We start from the raw sequence: 19,488 nt of genomic DNA on the forward strand, positions 1-19,488 counted from the left end.
CGCTGTGCTAAAGAGCACAGAGGGCATTTCCGCGAGGTGACTCAGGTTGCGGAACATCGGCTCCCGGTTCAAGGCTTGGGGCCAATGTGGAATTCTGTCCAAACAGTGGTACGCTCAGACGGAACACCACCTGAGCCACCTCGAGTTCCAGTATAACATAAGGGCCGAGCACAACCATCCTAAGGCCTTGAATGGCATTGACCATGTGCTGGATGCCCACGGACGCGCGACGCGCCAACTCCTGTGGAAGCATCCATCCTCCGCCACCTAGCACGTCCCCGATCCTGGTCACCCCGGCAGCCACAGCCCTCCTCTCTGCCAACCACTGGAAAGGGCAGAGGTGTGGATTTCTGAGCAGCGGCTCTCTGACAATGGCTGCTACTCTTGACAGTGGAGAGCTGCGTTGTGAGAAGGAGGCGCTCAACCTGGGGGCGAGGCGACCATGTTCCAGACTTTGATCAGGTCCTGGTAAAAGATGGGCAATGCCTGCAAGGAGCCACAAAGGCCCCTCAACTCTATAAACAGCAGCTGTACATAATAATTCAGGCCGTGGCGGAAGAAATACGTCACCAGGGCACACCATCTTGGAGGGGGTTCGATGTAAAGGTATTGCTGCAGGGCCTGAAAGTGGCAAGTTGCCACCTGGGTGTGTAGGCACACCAGCTCCTGACTGCCCTCCCTAAGTGGAAGGCTCAGAACCTCAGCAGCCACCCAGTGCAGTCTTCTGTCCCGGAAGAAGATGATGAGCATTCTCTGGATTTTTGTGACAAAGTCTGGGGGAGGGGTCAAAATGACCAGCTGGTACCACAACATGGCGGCAATCAGCTGGTTTATGACTGCAACTCAACCCTGGTAAGACAGCACTTGGAGCAGTCCTGTCCGGCGCCACAGGTGAGTGGTGACTTTGGTCTCCAGCTCCTGCCAGTTCGCTGGCCAGGATTTCTCAGCAGGGCAGAGGTGGACCTCCAGGTTGCCAAGGCTGGTCCTGCTTCAGGCGAAAGGCTTGAGCTCCTCGGGTAGCGGATCCATCTGCCACTGACCAATCAGGAGTCCAGAACACTTGCCCCAGTTGATCCTGGCAGAGGACGCGGCAGAATAGACCTCCTGGCACTCGCGCATCCTCCTCAGATCAGTCAGGTCGGTGAACATGAGGAGCACGCCATCGGCTTAAGTCGAGAGGACCACCCTGATGCCCAGACCGTGCAGAACCAATCCAGGCAGCCTCCTCCACAAGAGGCGCAGGAAAGGCTCCACACAGGTAGAATACAATTGGCCAGACAGGAAGCAGCCCTAACGGACTCCTCTCCCAAAGCAAAGAGGCATCGTCAGGGACCCGTTAACCTTAACTAGACACTGTGCGGCAGCGTACAGAAGTCGGATCAGGGCGATGAAGTGTGTCCTGAACCCAAATTCTTGCAGAGTCCTGTTTAAATATTCGTGATCCACCCTATTGAACGCCTTCTCCTGGTCAAGAGACAATAAGGCGCTAGACAGAACAGTCCTCTGGAAAAAATGAATGACGTCCCGGAACAGATGGAAATTATCAAAGATGGTACGGCACGGGACTATGTAGGACTGGTTGGGGTGGATCATGTGGTCAGGTACGGTGCCAAGGGGAGAAGACATTACCCTGGCAAAGATCTTGTAATCCGTGCTGAGGAGGGAGACTGGGTGCAGATTTTAAGAAGGCAGAGATACCCCTTCTTTGGCAGCAGGGCAATGACCACCCTGCGCCACAAGAGGGGCATCTCCCCGGTTCTGATACTCTCTCCCAGGAGCCTCGCATAGTCATTCCCCAGGACATCCCAGAATGCCCTGAAGAATTCCACGGTCAGCCCATCCAGCCCCGGGGATTTTCCCCTTGAGAGACTGTCGAGGGAGCCGATCAGCTCCCCCAGACGTATAGTGGAGTCAAGCTTTCCAGCACCCTCCGGGCCAACCTGTGGCTGGTCCTCCCACAAAACTCTGCAAGCTTCCTCGCTGGACAGATCCAGAGAGAACAGGGCAGTGTAATAGTCTCGGGCAATGTCCCTGATGCCCTCTGGATCCGAGACAAGGGTCGTCGGCCAGTAGCGTAAGGAGCTGCTGATGGATCCCGTGCCTTTTTTCCAGCAAGTAGAAGAAGAGGGAGCCATGGTCCAGGTCCTGGAAGAACTGGATCTGTGACCTCATGTACGCGCTGCGGGACCCGACGAGTTGCAGGTCACGCAGCGTGCCCTTCTTCTCTTCGTACACCAGCTGCAGGGCCAGGTCCGCGTCGGGCTGACGGAGACGTGCCTCCAGATCGAGCATCTCTTTCTCCAACTCCAGGTTGCGCAGCCTGGGCACAGATGTTAATCACTATTGTGAGTAAACTCCCAAGAATGTCTCCCTGCCACATGTCTCCTCAGATCAAAGTGATGGTCCAGCCTCTTGCTCCCTGGGCACATTACTAATGCTTGCACCTTGATGGTGCTTGTAGTTGCTGCCAGAATGTAGTGGGCAGGCGTCACAGAGTTCCGTCATTCTCCCTGTGTGCTCTCAGCACCTTTAAGCTGGGTAAAAGCAAAATACTGCAGATGCTGGAAATCTGAAATAAAAACAGAAAATGCTAGAAAAACTCAGCAGGTCTGACAGCATCTGTGGAGAGAGAAACAGAGTTAATGTTTCAAGGCCATATGGCCCTTTTTCAGAACTTTCAAGCAGGTCTGGCCTCATCTCTTCAGCATTTGTAAGCAGTGACACTGTGCTCCTGAAGGGCCCAGGTGCTGAAGGTGGACAAAGGATCAGGTGCATTTAAAGTTTCATGTCTGCATCTTTATGAGATGGCCCTGATCACAGAGTGCAAGCGAGCTGCCCTTGGCCAGACAGGAGTCAGGCTTTCTCAGAGGCTATGTGAAGATCTATCACTGCATGTCGTCATCATCCTCCTGCAATCATGCGAATATTAGGACCTCCACTGAATGTCCATGACAGGAGCTTTATCACAGAGGGTATGTGCGTTTCCAGAAGTCAGACTGGAGTCAAGCGTTCATAGATGCAATGTGAGGATCTATGGGTCTCCTCACTGCATCATCCTCCAAAAATTCAAGCTGTGAGGGCCTCCCGAGCACACCTGCCTCACCTGTCCAGTGCAAAGGCCTCATCCCCATCATCGTTGCCTTCAAGGACCCCCTCACCCTCATCCCCATCAGCATCCTCCTCTTTGGAGGAGACCTTCAGCTCCTCCACCTCCTCCGCAGCCAGCTCATCTCCCCGCTGCAGTGCCAGGTTGTAAATGGCGCAGCAGGCGATGATGATGCATGACACCCTCTGTGGACTGTATTGCAGGGTTTCACCAGACCGGTCCAGCACTGGAACCTCTTCTTCAGCATCCTAAGCCTCATTATACCTTCGCTCTGCAGCATTCTGTGGCCACCACACGGGTGTCATCAGCTACATCCTCTGCGGTTAGCTCTTGACCTCGAGGAGCCATCCCTGTAGCCTCCGTGGACCCTGGAAGACTTCAAAGATTTATAACTGACCGAGAATATAGGAATTGGGGAAAGCGTGCGCAGACCTGCAGGATGCATTTGTGGGGGTTGAACACCATACAAACATATGAACAAGGAGCAGGAGTAGGCCATTCAGCCCCTCAAGCCTGTTCTACCATTTAATATCATGGCTGATCTGATAGTAATCTGAAATCTATATCCCACCTATCCCCAATATCCTATCACCCCCTTGCTTACTAAGAATCCATCCACCTTTGCCTTAAAAATATTCAAAGGCTCTGCTTCCACCACCCCTTCAGGAAGAGAGTTCCAAAGTCTCACGACCCTCATCTCTGTTTTAAATGGGCGACTCCCCATTTTTAACAGTGACCCCACATTCAGTGAGTGGAATCCCCTGCAGTTGATATAGTTGACCGCGTGTTGCAACAGAGACCTGAGCGCCACGTTAGTGCAGTCGATGTCACCCTGCACCTGTGGGAAACCCGAGATTTGGCAAATCAAATCGCTCTTTCATCCTGGCTGTCGTGGTCCCTGTCGAAATGCACAAAGTTGTGTGCCCTCGCAAAGATGGCATCTGTGACCTCATGGATGTATTTGTGGGTGGAGACTTGTAAGATCCCACAGGGGTCACCTGCAGAGCCCTGAAAGGAGCCACTGGCATAGAAATTGAGCACCACGGTCACTTTCACAGCAACTGGCAGTGGGTGCCCTCCATGTCCCTGTGGCACCGTGCCCTCCATGTCCCTGTGGCACCAAATCCTGCAGCAGGCGGCAGATGTGACTGACCAGTTCCTTAGACTTGTGCAGCCTTCAGCGACACTGACTCTCAGTCATTTTCAGGAATGAAAGGTGGTGTCTATAGACCTTGGGTCTAGCTAGGCGCTGACCAGCAACGGCTCATTGTGGCTTTTTGGCAGTGTGTGTGGGAGCACCAGCTGCCCCTTCATCCAGTCGGTGCTTCTCCTCCCTCTGCGCAGCCAGGCACCTCAGTCGCTCTCTTCTCCATTGCCTTCACTCTCTGTAAGCCAGGAACATACAGCTAGTTCACGAAGATCCATGTTCCTGATGTACTTCTCCTGCAGGATGAAAGAAAGACATGTGTGGGTTGGCATAGGCATACTAGGAATCTTTCTTGGTTAAGTCTGAAGGACCCTTAATGCTTCCCAGAGAGCTGGCCACCCCTTGGATGGCCAGCATTTAGTGAGCTGCCTGGCTGCCCGAAACCCCAACCACCTCCACCCCGCTCCACCCGACCATTTAGCAGCAGCTTTGCCCATTTGACTGCAGGCTGAGCTCTCAGCTCAGGCACAGGCATTCTCCTAACCCACACTGCATGGCTGCACTGTTAGCATGAACCATCGAGGAGACTGGTCCAAACTAGGATAATGACATTGCAAGGGGCTGTGAGCACCTCCATCAGTGACTGCTCCATGGCTAGCTTTAACAAGGGGATTGTACAATTTGCCTAGTCATCCAACTGTCCTGCAGTCCACTAAAACACTTATTAGTTTGCAGTCTGTGCCCGAGGGGTGAAAAGCTCTGGAGCACTTGGTGGCACTTTGATGCTTGAGTGGGCAGATAAGCTAGAAGCCCGACTCCAATCATATCAATGTGGCTGCATCTGAACTGTCTCAGTTGCAGAGGAATGGTCACTTTATACAAGGTTTCGCTAATGGGTGGCCGATTCCTCATCCTACCCACCCCCACCTCCCCCCACCCCACACATGCTTGGCACTAGCTTCAACCGCAGGCCAGCCCTTGCAACCCCCCAGCCCGCCTCCCAAGTCACTTCAACCACACGGCAGCCCTTGCCCCTCCCCACCCCTCTCACACAACGCGTCTCAACCTTGAAGTCCAACAGGTGACCCGGGTGAGCACTCTGCGACTTTACTGTGTACTCACCTCTGAGTTCCTGTCAAAGTGCAGCCCGCCACGTGCGCGCCTTTTATATGCTGTTGTGAAACATGCTGACGCAGTGGGTAGATGACCCAGCAGTGGAGGGGGCACAATTCCAGCGGGCTGGCCTTATAATATGCTGATGTATTTCATTGAGATTCCTGATGTCTGATGGCAGGAAATGTGGCCTGCCATCGGCAGATGGAGTGGACGATCGCAAACTGGTTTCACAATATCGTGAAACCGATTTTTGGCTTTCTTGTCAAATTGCCACCGAACAAGCCCGATGCCAGCGGGCACAGAAAATCTCTGCCATTGTGGATACCCATAAGGCTAGGACTAGTTCTGCTGCAGTTTGATTTCACCGACTTTGGAATGGAGAAATTTTTGGTCATCTTCCGAGACAAACTTCAACCTCACTGCATATTTCTGCAAAGTGTTGGGAAGTTTGAGAACCAAAAGGGCAATTGTGAGAAAATAGTTCCAAAGAGTTTACCACCCTGAATTCTCAGGTTTAGAGACTTCTAACCCGACTCATAGATGCCTGACACCAAATGTGCTTGTGTAATTTTATGTTAATTCATTGTGTGGGTAAACATTTTGTTTCCTGATTCCATCAATCTTTGATGGCTGTGATACACTTGGATGTGTATCCACTGGGGGTTTCAGCATGCAGCTGCAGCTTTGGCCTGAGTATGCGATAACGCCCCCAGATATTTGACAACTGTCAACTTGTTGCTTAACTTGTGATTGGTGTAAGAATAAGCTTGGAGTTTTGGGATTCAAAGTTGGATATCTTCAGTCCGAATACTTTGGACTTGCATTCATCCAATTTTGGAATTCAGATTCTGAAAAACCAACCACAACATCTTTAAAATTTGAGTTTGGATTTGCTCCATCTGCAATGCATCTGAAACTCAACGTCAAGCGCCTGACCCTATTATCTGGCATCTCCATTTGCTACTTTTTCACTACGACCAAAATTTAGTTCAAAAACTTTGCATTCATCTTGTGCACACAAGATATTTTATATGCTATTGGAAACTGTTTGAAACTGTTAAAAGATGATATCTACATTTGAATTCTAGATTGGACCCACTCTGTTATAGAGCAAGAAAATTTCATCAAAATTTAGCTTCACCTTTAGACTGAAAATTGCATTGTGTTTAAGGATCTAGCTAATAAACGGTGGCTGAAGTTGTAATGATGAGTGATTCTGAACCTTAGTCCAAGATTTTATGGTTCTTTACACCCGGCGGGATATTACGATCCTGCTGAACTGAGTGGAAATTTAAATGGCTCGCTGCATCATCCAGGGGAGGCTGGGTGAGGGGGGCGGGGGAGACACACCATGGTGGGGCAGTAAAGTCCTGGCCTTATAATCTTACTATAGATGACACATCTAAATTTTGCTTGTTTTTTTCATACTTTGTTTATACATAATGTATCCTTATTATTAGAGTGGCAAGTGAGGAAGATGGGCCTCCAGCTGAATTTTTCCATTCAATTTGTTTAACTGTCAAAGTGTTTATCTAGAGTGGGGCTGAGATTGGCAATGGGAATGAAACTTGGTAGATTATGTAATATTTTTATATGTGCCATAGTTTATTGGCTGTAGCCTAAAGACAGATTTTTGCTGTTTTCTTTAGTTTAAAGTGATGGTTTCCCACCTTTCCATGACACACTTGGAACTGACTCATAACAGGTGAAGGTATAATAATGATACAACCATATTCTATGCCAGTCATGGGTGACTATATAATCACGAATGAGCTACAACATGTTAAGATGCCTCATACTTTCTTTCTACATTTCTTTAATTTTTTTCTGGGGTCTTTTAGAATATTTAAAGAGCAGTACATCACCTTAGTTTTTGTTTTATGATAGGGATCTTTTTGCAATGCCTGATTTTTATTCCATTATTATGAGAGATACTTGAGTTGGATAGAAATGTTTTGTGACTTTTGTTTCAAGTTAAAAAGTTGAATCTAGATGGATAAATGAAGCATTTATCTAGGAAGGCCCTTGACCTTCTAATTTCCAAATTAATACTATTTGGCATTTATTATTCATTAGAAGAGGACTTCAGATTAAGATTCTATTGCTGACTTTTTTCATAGATTAGAGGTCTGGATTTGAACCAGTTGATAGTATATAGTCTTAGGAAGACTGGGCAGTTAGTAATGCATGAGCAGGAAAGAAGCTTCAAGCCATATCCACCCAGATGGATTCTTTAAGTTCTTGCTGGTTGCATTTAATTTTCCTAGTTTGATCTCAATTTAGCCAACAGTAAGTGGATGGTTTGACATCACTTTCTGATCAGTTTTTCTCATCACCTCAGTGAAGCAGTAAATGTCCACTCTGAGCAAATTCGAACAGGTATGCATTAAAGCTTGTTTTCCCTTCAGGTGTAGCTGGGTACAGGCACTAGATATTGTAATGTCCATTTCTTCAAAATATGAGATCCCTGAATCATAGAACTTTTCATTGTCCAAACTGGAGAAGTATATGCATTAATCACAATGTCTAATTAATGAAATGACTTTTTTGACATAGTGGAAAGTAATTAATGTTTTTAATGCTTTTTTTACACATCCTATTGTCATTATAGAGTTCATTGGTTCTCTACAGTGTATAGTGGGTCAATGGGTGTGCTTGGCATAGGGTAAGGAGAGGCCATGGGGGTAGGTGGAGGGACATAGCTTGGCACAGGAGGCATGAGGGGCCATGCAGCAGTAAGCGGAGGGGCACAACTAGGAAAGTGGGCATGAAGGGCCTTGAGGTGTGGGTTGGGCACATGGGGTGGCATGGATGGAGCATGAGGAAGGTGTGGGAGATAAGGGCTGGAAGGCCATTCTGTTTTTATTTTCCCTGGGATAAAGCCACAAAACATCTGGGTGGGCCTTTTAAACAGCTCCTCATGGCACCTAGCAGCCCCTGTGCCTGCCTCTGACTTCTTTCCTGGGTCGGCTGTCCAACTGCAGCCTGCACTCAGCCCCAGCAGTGAAGATCCCACCTTTGCAGGCACTTTCTCCTGAGGCGAGAAGGCCAAGCCAGGAATTTTCCCAATTCTTGCTACCCGTCTCGGTAATGAAAATCCAGGCAACCATATTTGATGTAGTCTACATGGACTTTAACAAGGATTTTGACAAAGTCCCACATGATAGACTGATCAGAAATAAAATTCCATGCACCCGAGGGAAAATGAAAATTTGCATTCAAAATGGCTCAGTTCCAGGAAGCAAAGAGTTATAGTTGATAAGTGTTTTTGAAACTGGAAAACTATTTCCAGTCAGGTTCTGCAGGGCTCAGGATTGGGTCCCTTGCCTTTCATGGCATATATCAATGATATATGTAGAGGTCATTGTTAAGAAGTTTGCAGATGATATGAAAACTGGCTGTGTGGTTGATAATGAAGAAGAACCATATCTGCAGGCAGATATCAATGGACTAGCTTGGTGGGTAGAAATTTAACAAATGGGGTTCAATCTAGAGAACTGTGAGGTAATGCATTTGGGGAATACAACAAGGCATGGGAATACACAATAAATGATAGGATATTGAGAAGTGTAGAGGAAGAGAGGAACCTTGGATTGCATGTTCACAGAAACCTAAAGGTGACTGGCTAAGTAGATAACAACATTGAGTTGAACAATTTCACTCCTAATCTTGCCGCCTCCATTTGTTTTGTGTTTTTGTTCTTGTAGCCACAATATTCTGCCATTAACATCTCATCTAGACACAGCTTATTTTCTTTACTTATCCCATTCCCACTCCCTTTGGCTTTGCACCTTCTTCATTTCATCTTTCCTGCCCTGCACCCTATGAAGAAGAGTCATATGGATTTGAAACGTTGGCTCTGTCTTTCTCTCCACAGGCATTGTCAGACTTGCTGAGTTTTTCCAGCCATTATTGTTTTTGTTACAGAACTGCCCTTGTTGTTGTTCTCACCCTCCCCCCTTCACTCGCTCAAAATCTATTACATTTCTAAATTTTCTTGGTTCTGATCAAAAGCCACAGACTTGAAACATTGGGCTGGATTTCACACTCCACTAGTGGGTTTGAAGGTCGGGGGTGAAGGGTTCTCAAAATTCCCACATTTTTCATATCATCAACATGGATATGACTTTTGGACTTTCATGGCAGAGGACCCAACTGCTGGGTTAAGTGTAGAACCCTGCAGACAGGAGGTTAAGCCCATGAAGGCCTGGGACTGGACATGCTCGGGCTTGTTGAATGCAGTGTGGATTGTTGCCTGAAACCAGACAATGAGAGGAGACAGAATACGCATTCTTCCCTTTAAAACAATCAAGAAAGACTTCATCTTACACGAAACTAAAGCCCATCAAAATCTTGCATATATAATCATTTCTAACTACTAACGCAGGAAGCCAGCAATCAATGCACTTATGCAAACCTATCAATACTCCACAAAAACAATGGCTTTCAGTTCAAGACTAGTGAGGGGGACAGAAAGACAATGATAAACATCTTGCGAGCCCATGAAAAACGAGACAACAAGCACCTGAAGAAGCCCACCAAAATCAGACAAAAAACTAACCTTGATTTGGATTCAGATAAGAAATTCGAAAAACAGTATAACTGGGCCACCAGTTATGAAGGGGAGGAGGTTGACCAGTTTTGGAGCGGTTGAAGTAGAGTTTAAGCAGGGAGAGGTAGCTGAGTCAAGCAGGGGGAGGAGATCTGGAGATTTGCAGGCCTGCAGGCAACATCATGGCGAGGGGCAAGGGGTGGCAGGCTCAACCGAAGACAACAAGGCCACAACTGCAGCCGTCTATAAAGATTGACCACCCACAACCGTGCCCTCCAACCAACTGAAGAACCTTCGCAGATTCCACAGACCAGGATCATGTGAGTTGGCAGGCCCCAGAGGACACAAAAAGCGTATCCAAAACTGCAACCTGCTTACCTGGTTGAATTTCGAACTGTCAAGGAACCCTGGTTGGTAAGCATGATCCCTGACCTCTCCTAGTTCAATTTAGTTAGGTTTTGGGGGTGGGACAAGGGTAAGGTACAAGAAGGATGGGTTGCATCTAAACTGGAGAGGCACGAATATCCTGACTGCGAGGTTTGCTAGTGTCACTTGGGAGGGTTTAAACTAGTATGGCAGGGGGAACCAGAGCAATAGGTCAGCAGGTGAAATAAATGACTGGGAATCAGTGAATATGGCCAGTAGGACTAAGAGGAAGGGCAGGCAGGGAGAACTTACTGAATACAGTGGGACTGGGAGTCTGAAATGCATTTGTTTCAATGTGAGAAGTATAACAGGCAAGGCTTGGACTATGATGTTATTGCTATTACAGAGACTTGGTTGAAGGATGGACAGGATTGGCAGATAAATGTTCCAGGATTTAGATGTTTCAGGCAGGATAGAGAGGGATGTAGAAGAGGTGGGGGAGTTGCACTGCTGGTTAAGGGGAATATCACAGCTGTATGACAGGAGGACACCTCGGTGGGCTCATGCAGCGAGGCAATATGGGTAGAGCTCCTCAATAGGAAGGGTGCAGTCACAATGTTGGGAGTTTACCATAGGCCTCTCAATTGCCGGTGGGAGATTGAGGAACAGTTATGTAGCCAGATTTTGAAAAGATGTAAAAGCAATAGGGTTGTCATGGTGGGTGATTTTAACTTTCCCTATATTGACTGGGAATCACTTAGTGCTGGGGGTTTGGATGGTGCAGAATTTGTAAGGTGCATCCAGGAGGACTTCTTGAGACAATATGTAGATAGTTCAACTAGGGAAGGGGCAATATTGGACCTGGTATTAGGGAATGAACCCGGCCAGGTGGTGGAAGTTTCAGTAGGGGAGCATTTCGGGAAAAGTGACCATAATTCAGTAAGTTTCAAGGTACTGGTGGATAAGGACAACAGGAGTCCTCAGGTTAAGGTGCTTAATTGGGGGAAGGCTAATTATAACAGTATTAGGCAGGAACTGAGGAATCTAGACTGGAGGCGGATGTTTGAGTGCAAATCAACAACTGATATGTGGGGGGCTTTCAAACGTCAGTTGATATGAATTCAGGACTGGCATGTTCCTGCTAGGATGAAGGCAAGTTTCAGGAACCTTGGATAACGAAGGATATTGCAAGATTAGTCAAAGAGAAAAGGGAAGCATTCATAAGGGCTAGAAGGCAGGGAACAGATGAAGCCCATGGATAATATAAAGAAAGTAGGAAGAAACTTAAGCAAGGTGTCAGGAGGGCTAAAAGGGGTCATGAAAAGTCACAGGCAACCAGGATTAAGGAAAATCCCAAGGCCTTTTATACATATGTGAAAAGCAAGGGAAAGGGTAGGCCCACTCAGGGTCAGAGGTGGGAATCTGTGTGTGGAGCCAGAAGAAATGGGAGAGATACTAAATGAATACTTCTCATCAGTATTCATCAAAGAGAAGGACTTAGTGGTCGATTTGTCTAGGGAAGAGTGTGTAGATAGCCTGGATCATGTTGCGATCAAAGAAGAGGAGGTGTTAGATGTCTTGAAGAATATTAAGGTGGATAAGTCCCCTGAGCCAGATGGGATCTACCCCAGAGTACTGAGGAAGGCAAGGGAGGGGGTTGCTGGGGCCTTGACAAAAATCTTTGCATCCTTACTGGCTACGGGTGAGGTCCCAGAGGACTGGAGAATGGCCAATGTTGTTCCATTGTTTAAGAAGGGTAGCAGGGATAATCCAGGAAGTTACAGGTCGGTGAGCCTTACGTCAGTCGTAGGGAAATTATTGGAGAAGATTCTTCGTGACAGAATTTACTACCATTTGGAAGCAAATGGGCGTATTAGTGAGAGGCAGCATTGTTTTGTGAAGGGGAGGTTGCGTCTCACTAACTTGATCGAGTTTTTTGAGGAAGTGACAAAGATGATCGACGATGGAAGGGCAGTGGATGTTATATACGTGGATTTCAGTAAGGCCCTTGAACAAGGTCCCTCATGGCAGACTGGTACAGAAGGTAAAGTCGCACGGGATTAGAGGTGAGCTGGCAAAATGGATACAGAATTAGCTTGGTCATAGAAGACAGAGGATAGCAGTGGAAGGGTGCTTTTCTGAATGAAGAGCTGTGACTAGTGGAGTTCCGCAGGGATCAGTGCTGGGACCTTTGCTGTTTGTAGTATACATAAATGATTCGGAGGAAAATGTAACTGGGCTAATTAGTAAGGTTGCAGACATTACTAAGGTTGGAGGAATTGCAGATAGTGAAGAGGATTGTCAAAGGATACAATGGGATATAGATTGGTTGGAGACTTGGGCGGAGAAATGGGAGATGGAGTTTAATCCAGACAAATGCGAGGTAATGCATTTTGCAAGGTCTAATACAGGCAGGAATTATACAGTAAATGGCAGAACCCTTAAGTGCATTGACGGGCAGAGGGATCTGGTTGTACAGGTCCACAGGTCACTGAAAGTGGCAACGCAGGTGGATAAGGTAGTCAGGAAGGCATATGGCATGTTTGCCTTCATTGGCAGGGGTATTGAGTATAAAAGCTGGGAAGTCATGCTGCAGCTGTATAGAACTTTGTTTAGGCCACACTTGGAATATTGCGTGCAATTCTGGTCGCCACATTACCAGAAGGATATGGAGGCATTGGAGAGGGTGCAGAGGAGGTTTACCAGGATGCTGAATGGTCTGGAGGTTATTAGCTATGAGGAGAGGTTGGAGACACTCAGATTGTTCTCAATAGAGTGACGGAGATTGAGGGGCGACTTGATAGAAGTTTACAAAATTTTAAGTGGCATGGACAGAGTAGATAGTCAGAAGCTTTTTCCCAGGGTGGAAGAGTCAATTACTAGGGCATATAGATTTAAGGTGGGAGGAGAAAACTATAGAGGAGATGTGCGGGGCAAGTTTTTTACGCAGAGGGTAGTGAGTGTCTAGAATTTGCTGCCAGAGGAGGTGGTGGAAGCAGGTACGATAGTGGTGTTTAAGAGGCAGCATTGTCAAATACATGAATAGGATGGGTATAGAGGGATATGGACCCTGGAAGTGCAATATGTTTTAGTTGACGGACAATATGATCGGCACAGGCTTGGAGAACCGAAGAGCCTGTTCCTGTGCTGTACTTTTCTTTGTTCTTTGTAAGGGGATTAGTAGCATGATTTTCCCTCGTTATGTCGTGTGTTCCCCATTCTTAACTAAGTGTACTTTGTAGGTCTGTATAATCTCAGTCTAATCCTAATGTTATAAGTTCATTTGTGACTTCAATAAACCCAGTTTTTTTTTTCTTCTTGCACCAAAACCAGTTGTCGGCTGCACTTTGTCACAACCCCCAAATAAGTCCAAGATCTAGAACCCAGGGAGAGGGAGTGATTTGGACTGCTCAGAAGTCAGAAGTGAAGCTGACACACACATCACCACCCCCTTACAACGAAGCAATAAAATACAGTGGGCAGCCTACCTGTCCTGTACAAGTTTGTGGGAGGATTGCGAATGGAGCGGTTTTATTTTGTGTCTGGTTGCAATGGCTCACAGATGTCTGGAAGAAGTAACTGCATGCTGTATGTGGCAGGAGTACACCACTGGCAGGATGCAGAATTGAAGTTGGATTATCTTGGAAGGGCTGTAATTAGATGGTTATGCTCTTCTTCATCTGGTGTGGGAATGATAGCTGCTTGGAAGAGGAAGTGGAGAGTTTTGCTGCCACTCTTACTAGTGCTATTTTTGTTGTTTTAAAATAATGAGCTGGTTGTGTCCTAGAGATGTGGCATATAGAATATTCAAATGGCAGATAACATTGCAACGTTGCATATTCTTAGGGGCTATATGGCTACTTGTCTCATCAACAGCCATTATTCTTTAGCTATGAAATTATCAACAGCCAGTGCGATAACTTTTGGAGTTCAGCAATAATAGTATAGTTCCCTGGATTCTAGAAATGTTCCAGTTGATTGGAAAAATGCTAATATAATGCCCTTATTCAAAAAGGGGGGAGGCAGAAAGTAGGAAACTATACACCAGTTAGTTTAACGTCTGTCGTTGGGAAATTGTTGGAATCCATTATTAAGGAAGTAGTAATGTCAAAATGCAATCCATCAGAAGCAGCATGGTTTTATGAAGAGTAAATCGTGTTTGACTAATTTGCTAGGCTAGAGTTCTTTGAAGATGTGGCAAGCAAAGTGGATATTTACAATCTATATTAATGACTTGGATTCAGGGATAGAAGCTACTACAGCTAAATTTGCAGATGACAGCAAAATTGATGTGAAAGTAAGTTGCAATGAAGAAATAAAAAATTTACAAATGGATATGGAAAGGTTAAGTGAATGGACCAAAATTGGCAGATGGAGTTCAACATGGATAAGTGTGAGGTTATCTATTTTGGTTGGAAGAATAAAAAGGCGACTTATTATTTAAATGGAGAGAAACTTCAGAATGCTTCAGTACAGAGGGATCTGGGTGTCCTCGTGCATGAATTGCTGAAAGCTAGTGTGCAGGTACAGCAGGTAAGAAGGAAGGCAAATGGAATTTTGGCATATATTGCTAAAGGAATAGAGTATAAAAATAGGGAATTGTTGCAACTGTACAAGGCATTGAGACCGTGCCTGGAGTACTGTGCACAGTTTTGGTCCCTTTACTTGAGGAAGGATGTAGTTGCATTGGAGACGGTTCAGAGGAGGTTCACTAGATTGATTCCAGAGATGCAGGGCTTGCATTATGAGGAGAGATTGAGCAGTTTAGGCCTATACTTGCTAGAGTATAGAGGGATGAGAGGAGATCTAATTGAGGTATATAAGATGCTAAAGGGGATAGACAAAGTAGACATGGAGTGGATGTTTCCCCTTGTGGGACATTCTAGAATGAGAGGCCATAGTTTTAGACTAAGGGGTGGTAGATTTAAATCAGAGATGAGGAGGAATTACTTTTCTCAAAGGATGGTGAGTCTGTGGAATTCACTACCTCAGAGTGCAGTGGATGCTGGGATGCTGAATAAATTTTAGGAGGAGATAGACAGATTTTTAATTAGTAACAGGTTGAAAGGTTATGGGGAGAGGGTGGGAAATTGGAGTTGAGGCCGAAATGAGATCGTATTGAATGGCGGGGCAGGCTCGAGGGGCTGAATTGCCTACTCCTGCTCCTGGTTCTTATGCACTGTTTAGAAATTGGGGAATAGTTTCATAAATGGACTTTACTTCATAGAACAAAATATAATCCTATATAGTAATATCAATAATAAATAGAACAAATTTCATGACACAAACTATTTCTCCTGAACCATAAGCACACCAACATTACAAAACACAGTAAATTCTTTTCATACATTTATGCTCAAGTATGGAGCCACAAAAGGCGTTCCAAGTATTTGAAGTCAGCACTTGCTGAATGTTGGTGGAACGCACTATTTATGTTACAGCACACTGACTGAAAGGATGGCATATCTCCAATTTTCCCTTCTTGTAGATTTTATTTTGTTCATGTGTTTTCTTTCACTATGCTGGATTTGAACCAGTTAAAAATAACATACCTCAATGCTGTGTTTTCACCCACAATGTAAAAAGTTATTAGCATGTGGCAGATATTGTATTACGTGTAATGTGCGATTTATGCACATGGACTGCACAAGCGTTAGAAAACAGGGTTTGTTTATTCCACTGGCATAAAAGTGATATCAACCCTGCAGGGAAAGCTTATCTTCAAGGAACAAATGATTTACAGAGAATATTCACGGCCAATGTTCCAGCTGTCTGCCCTATTCGTGGGCCCAGCTCCTGAGCGACTCGCAATTGCTCCTTCAGCTCCTGGCTGCAGTTCTTCTCTCCTCTCTCTCCATGAGGCCTCTCAAACTCAGGGGTGCCAGTCAGTTTGACTAGGTCTCTAATTCTCCTTCCTGGCTCCTTACCCTCACTCAGGTGCTTCAATCTCCTGCCATACTGCCACTCACAAGTCCTGGACTTATCCTTGCTGCTTTCTCCCTTGCCTCATGGCATCTGGCTCCACCCTTCAGCCTTTCAAAGACACTGCTTCCTGCAGGGAGAAGTCCACAGGTGCCGACCAGTTCGCCTGCTCGGTGCTGTCCCCCACCATCACCACCTGATGCCAGAGGTCCTTCTCCATATTTTTTGATGGAGCAGGGCTAGAATCTTTTCATACAGGGCAATGGATAGTGATCACTTTGTTTCCCTCAGACTTGGGCAGATCTTTGATTCAAAATTCATAGAACTATATAGCAAATTTACTGTAGTCGCTAATCATTGCGACATTGTAAATATGTAAACTTTTTCTGTGTTCGCTGTGTGATAGCATTTTTTCTGGAATGTGTTTATGATTCTGAAAAAAATTGCATGGAAATCTTCACCCATGCATACTCTACAAATAGTGATCAGAAGAATTTGTGATGACCAAAGATCTGTAATCTAGAGGAACATTCATGCTTCATCACACTGGCTGCTGTGGCACATACACAAAGTAATTAAACACTTGACTTATAACTGCAAGCAGATGAATATTTCACAATTAGAGCTTCACCCATCCCTCCCCTCCCTAACCAACATCCTTCATTAGTGAGGAATGCAGATTCAGACTGCAGACTATACATTTTTCCTGAAGCTATGACAATAATATTTTCCAATGCTATTTTCCAATTTTCCAAAGTGAAACACTTCATGCACTAATTGTCTATCTTGATGATTGTATAGAACTATAATGACCTGTCATCTCCCGAGCTGGTTTCGACTGCTGGAGGGGTTCGCGTGAGAATTCTCTAGCCATCATGACATGGGGTGGGTTATTGTATCAGCTGGTTTCTTCCTGCTGGTCAGGTGTAATTTCTGTACAATCTTCCCAGTTAAATTCTACAAAATCCTGCATCTTGAACTGATGTCCTTTCTGTTGAACTTCTCCCACCACACTACAAATACTAGCACCCTACAAGATATTTTATTAACAGCTATGATGGCACTAAGAGAAAAGTGGTTTGGACCCTCTGGTTATTGTATAGACCCATATCCCCATTCAACACTGACTACAAAGTATTGCTCAATGTTCTCGGCACTGATGATCACTCTTGTCTTAGTGCAAATGGATTTTATGCAATGCAACCATTCTGGAGACAACACCAGCTTCCTATTCAATGTAATACACCAGTACAACAGCAATGATCTTCCCTATTTAGTATATTCACTGGATGCAGAAAAGGCATTCAGCTGGCTGAGGTTCACTGTACTCAGATGGATGGTCTTCAGTGATGCTCAGAATGTGGATTAAAATCCTATACATCAAGCCTGTGGCCAACATTACATTAATGGTTTTCTTTGCCCACCTCAAAATTAGGGATCAGGCCCCCTTTGGTCACCGTACAGCCCTGGATAATTTGGAAAAGAATGAGCTTAGCCATCCACAGAGTAGGGATTGAAAGAGTCATTTTTTATTAAAGATAATCAGCATAACAATTACAGTGGAAATCATCAAGAAAGCCAAATTGTATTGTCTCTAGTAAACCTGACTCTTATGTCATGCCTATTCCGGAAAGAAAAAATACTTTTATGATATGGGCCACTAAATATTGGATTGTGCTTTGAAACTCTGACTAGTTTTTCCAGTCTTGCAACATCACATTTCCATGACCCTAATATCCGATAGCAACCACAGGTTGGAACTAACTGAATGAAGAGAATGACTAATTTGTCCATGACTAACTTTGTGCTGGAAAAAAAGGCAAGGGATATTTACGCTTTATTTAATAAAAATTAAAGATTGCAATAGGATCTTGATGCCATGAAAGGACAAGGACAGAAGGGCAAGGAAGGCAAAGGAACTATCATCCAAATCAAAACATGCAGCTCCCATATTGGTTATAGGACAGCAGTGAAAATTACTATTCTGTCACCTCAGCCAGAGAATAATACAAGTCATTTGGATCAAATCAAAAGACCAAACAGGTTTATAAAGGTATATAATACGGCATAAGTTAAGAGGCCCCAACAAAGAACCACCAGGATTGCTGCTCCTTCAGCAATTACCTTACCTACACCCAGATCAGCTCTTTTCACACAATTATCAGGTCAGTTCAATATGTAATGAAAGGAAAACTTACCTTAACGTTGAGAGTGGTGGTTGGGAACTTCAACCTCGATGGGCCTCGGAGCTTTTGCACATGCACAGATAGGGGGGCAGGTGGCACATGCACAGATCGGCATTTTTATGTTCTTTGGGCCCAGTTCGCCTGTGCATAAGGAAAAATGGTGTGAAAACCCATGTCTGGTGACTGGGAGAGAAACAACATCGAAAAGAAGAGCCCCAGGCAGGGGACAGGAAGAGGTCCCAAAGGGAGAGGAGACAGAGAGGGGCCCCAAAGGAAGAGTCCCAGGGGTAGGACAGGGTCAGGAAGAGGTCCCAGTTCAGTTTTAAAAAAAGGTGAGCAGAGAAAAAAGGCTCTAAATGGGAAAAGGGTTGTGGGTAGCATACTTTAAATGAAGAGGGCTCAACAGAAGCCCTGAAGATCTAAGAAGGCAGCCAAAGGTTGGTGACTCAGTGCTGTATTTCGTTGGGGAAAAGATACTCCTTTGGAATAGTAGTGTTCTGCTTAGCGCAGCCAAAGACCTGAAGATATGCTTGTGAATTGGTGCTCAAGTGTATACTTGGAAATCCAGGGGAATGAAACCTTAAGAAACAAGAGTGAAACGCTGTGAGCTGGGCTGATGTTGATGCCATCCAAGTTGGAGCAGCTTTTGGAGAGAATTCCCAGGTTAGCTCTATAAAGGTGAGGACTGGGATCTCTTGTGAGAGTTTCGGTGAGATTGGTTGGCTCACAGTGTTACTGATATCTGGATGGGTTGTTGAGAAATCCATGGACTCTGTTTTGGTTGCATCTGCTATTTATTGTGTAGTACGAAGTGTTCGACCACAGTTGACTTGTTAATTCACCTCACACTTACCCTTATGTCAGAGTATAATATAGATATTGTAAATTGTTTTATCTTTCTGACCTTGTATAGTAAAGTTCTTTTTTTGTTCAAAACCCATGAAATTTTATGGCTTTATTCACTGAGCAAGTGTCTTAAATCTCAAACGTTATCAATCACTAACTGAAGCTTACCAACAACTTGGGGGTCTGTCCAAGGATCATAACATAAATTGAGGTCTTGTTTGGGATTTTGAATTCACAGACAAACACA

This window comes from Carcharodon carcharias, chromosome 14 (genome assembly GCF_017639515.1).
Source record: "Carcharodon carcharias isolate sCarCar2 chromosome 14, sCarCar2.pri, whole genome shotgun sequence".
NCBI classification, from domain to species: Eukaryota; Metazoa; Chordata; class Chondrichthyes; order Lamniformes; family Lamnidae; genus Carcharodon; species Carcharodon carcharias.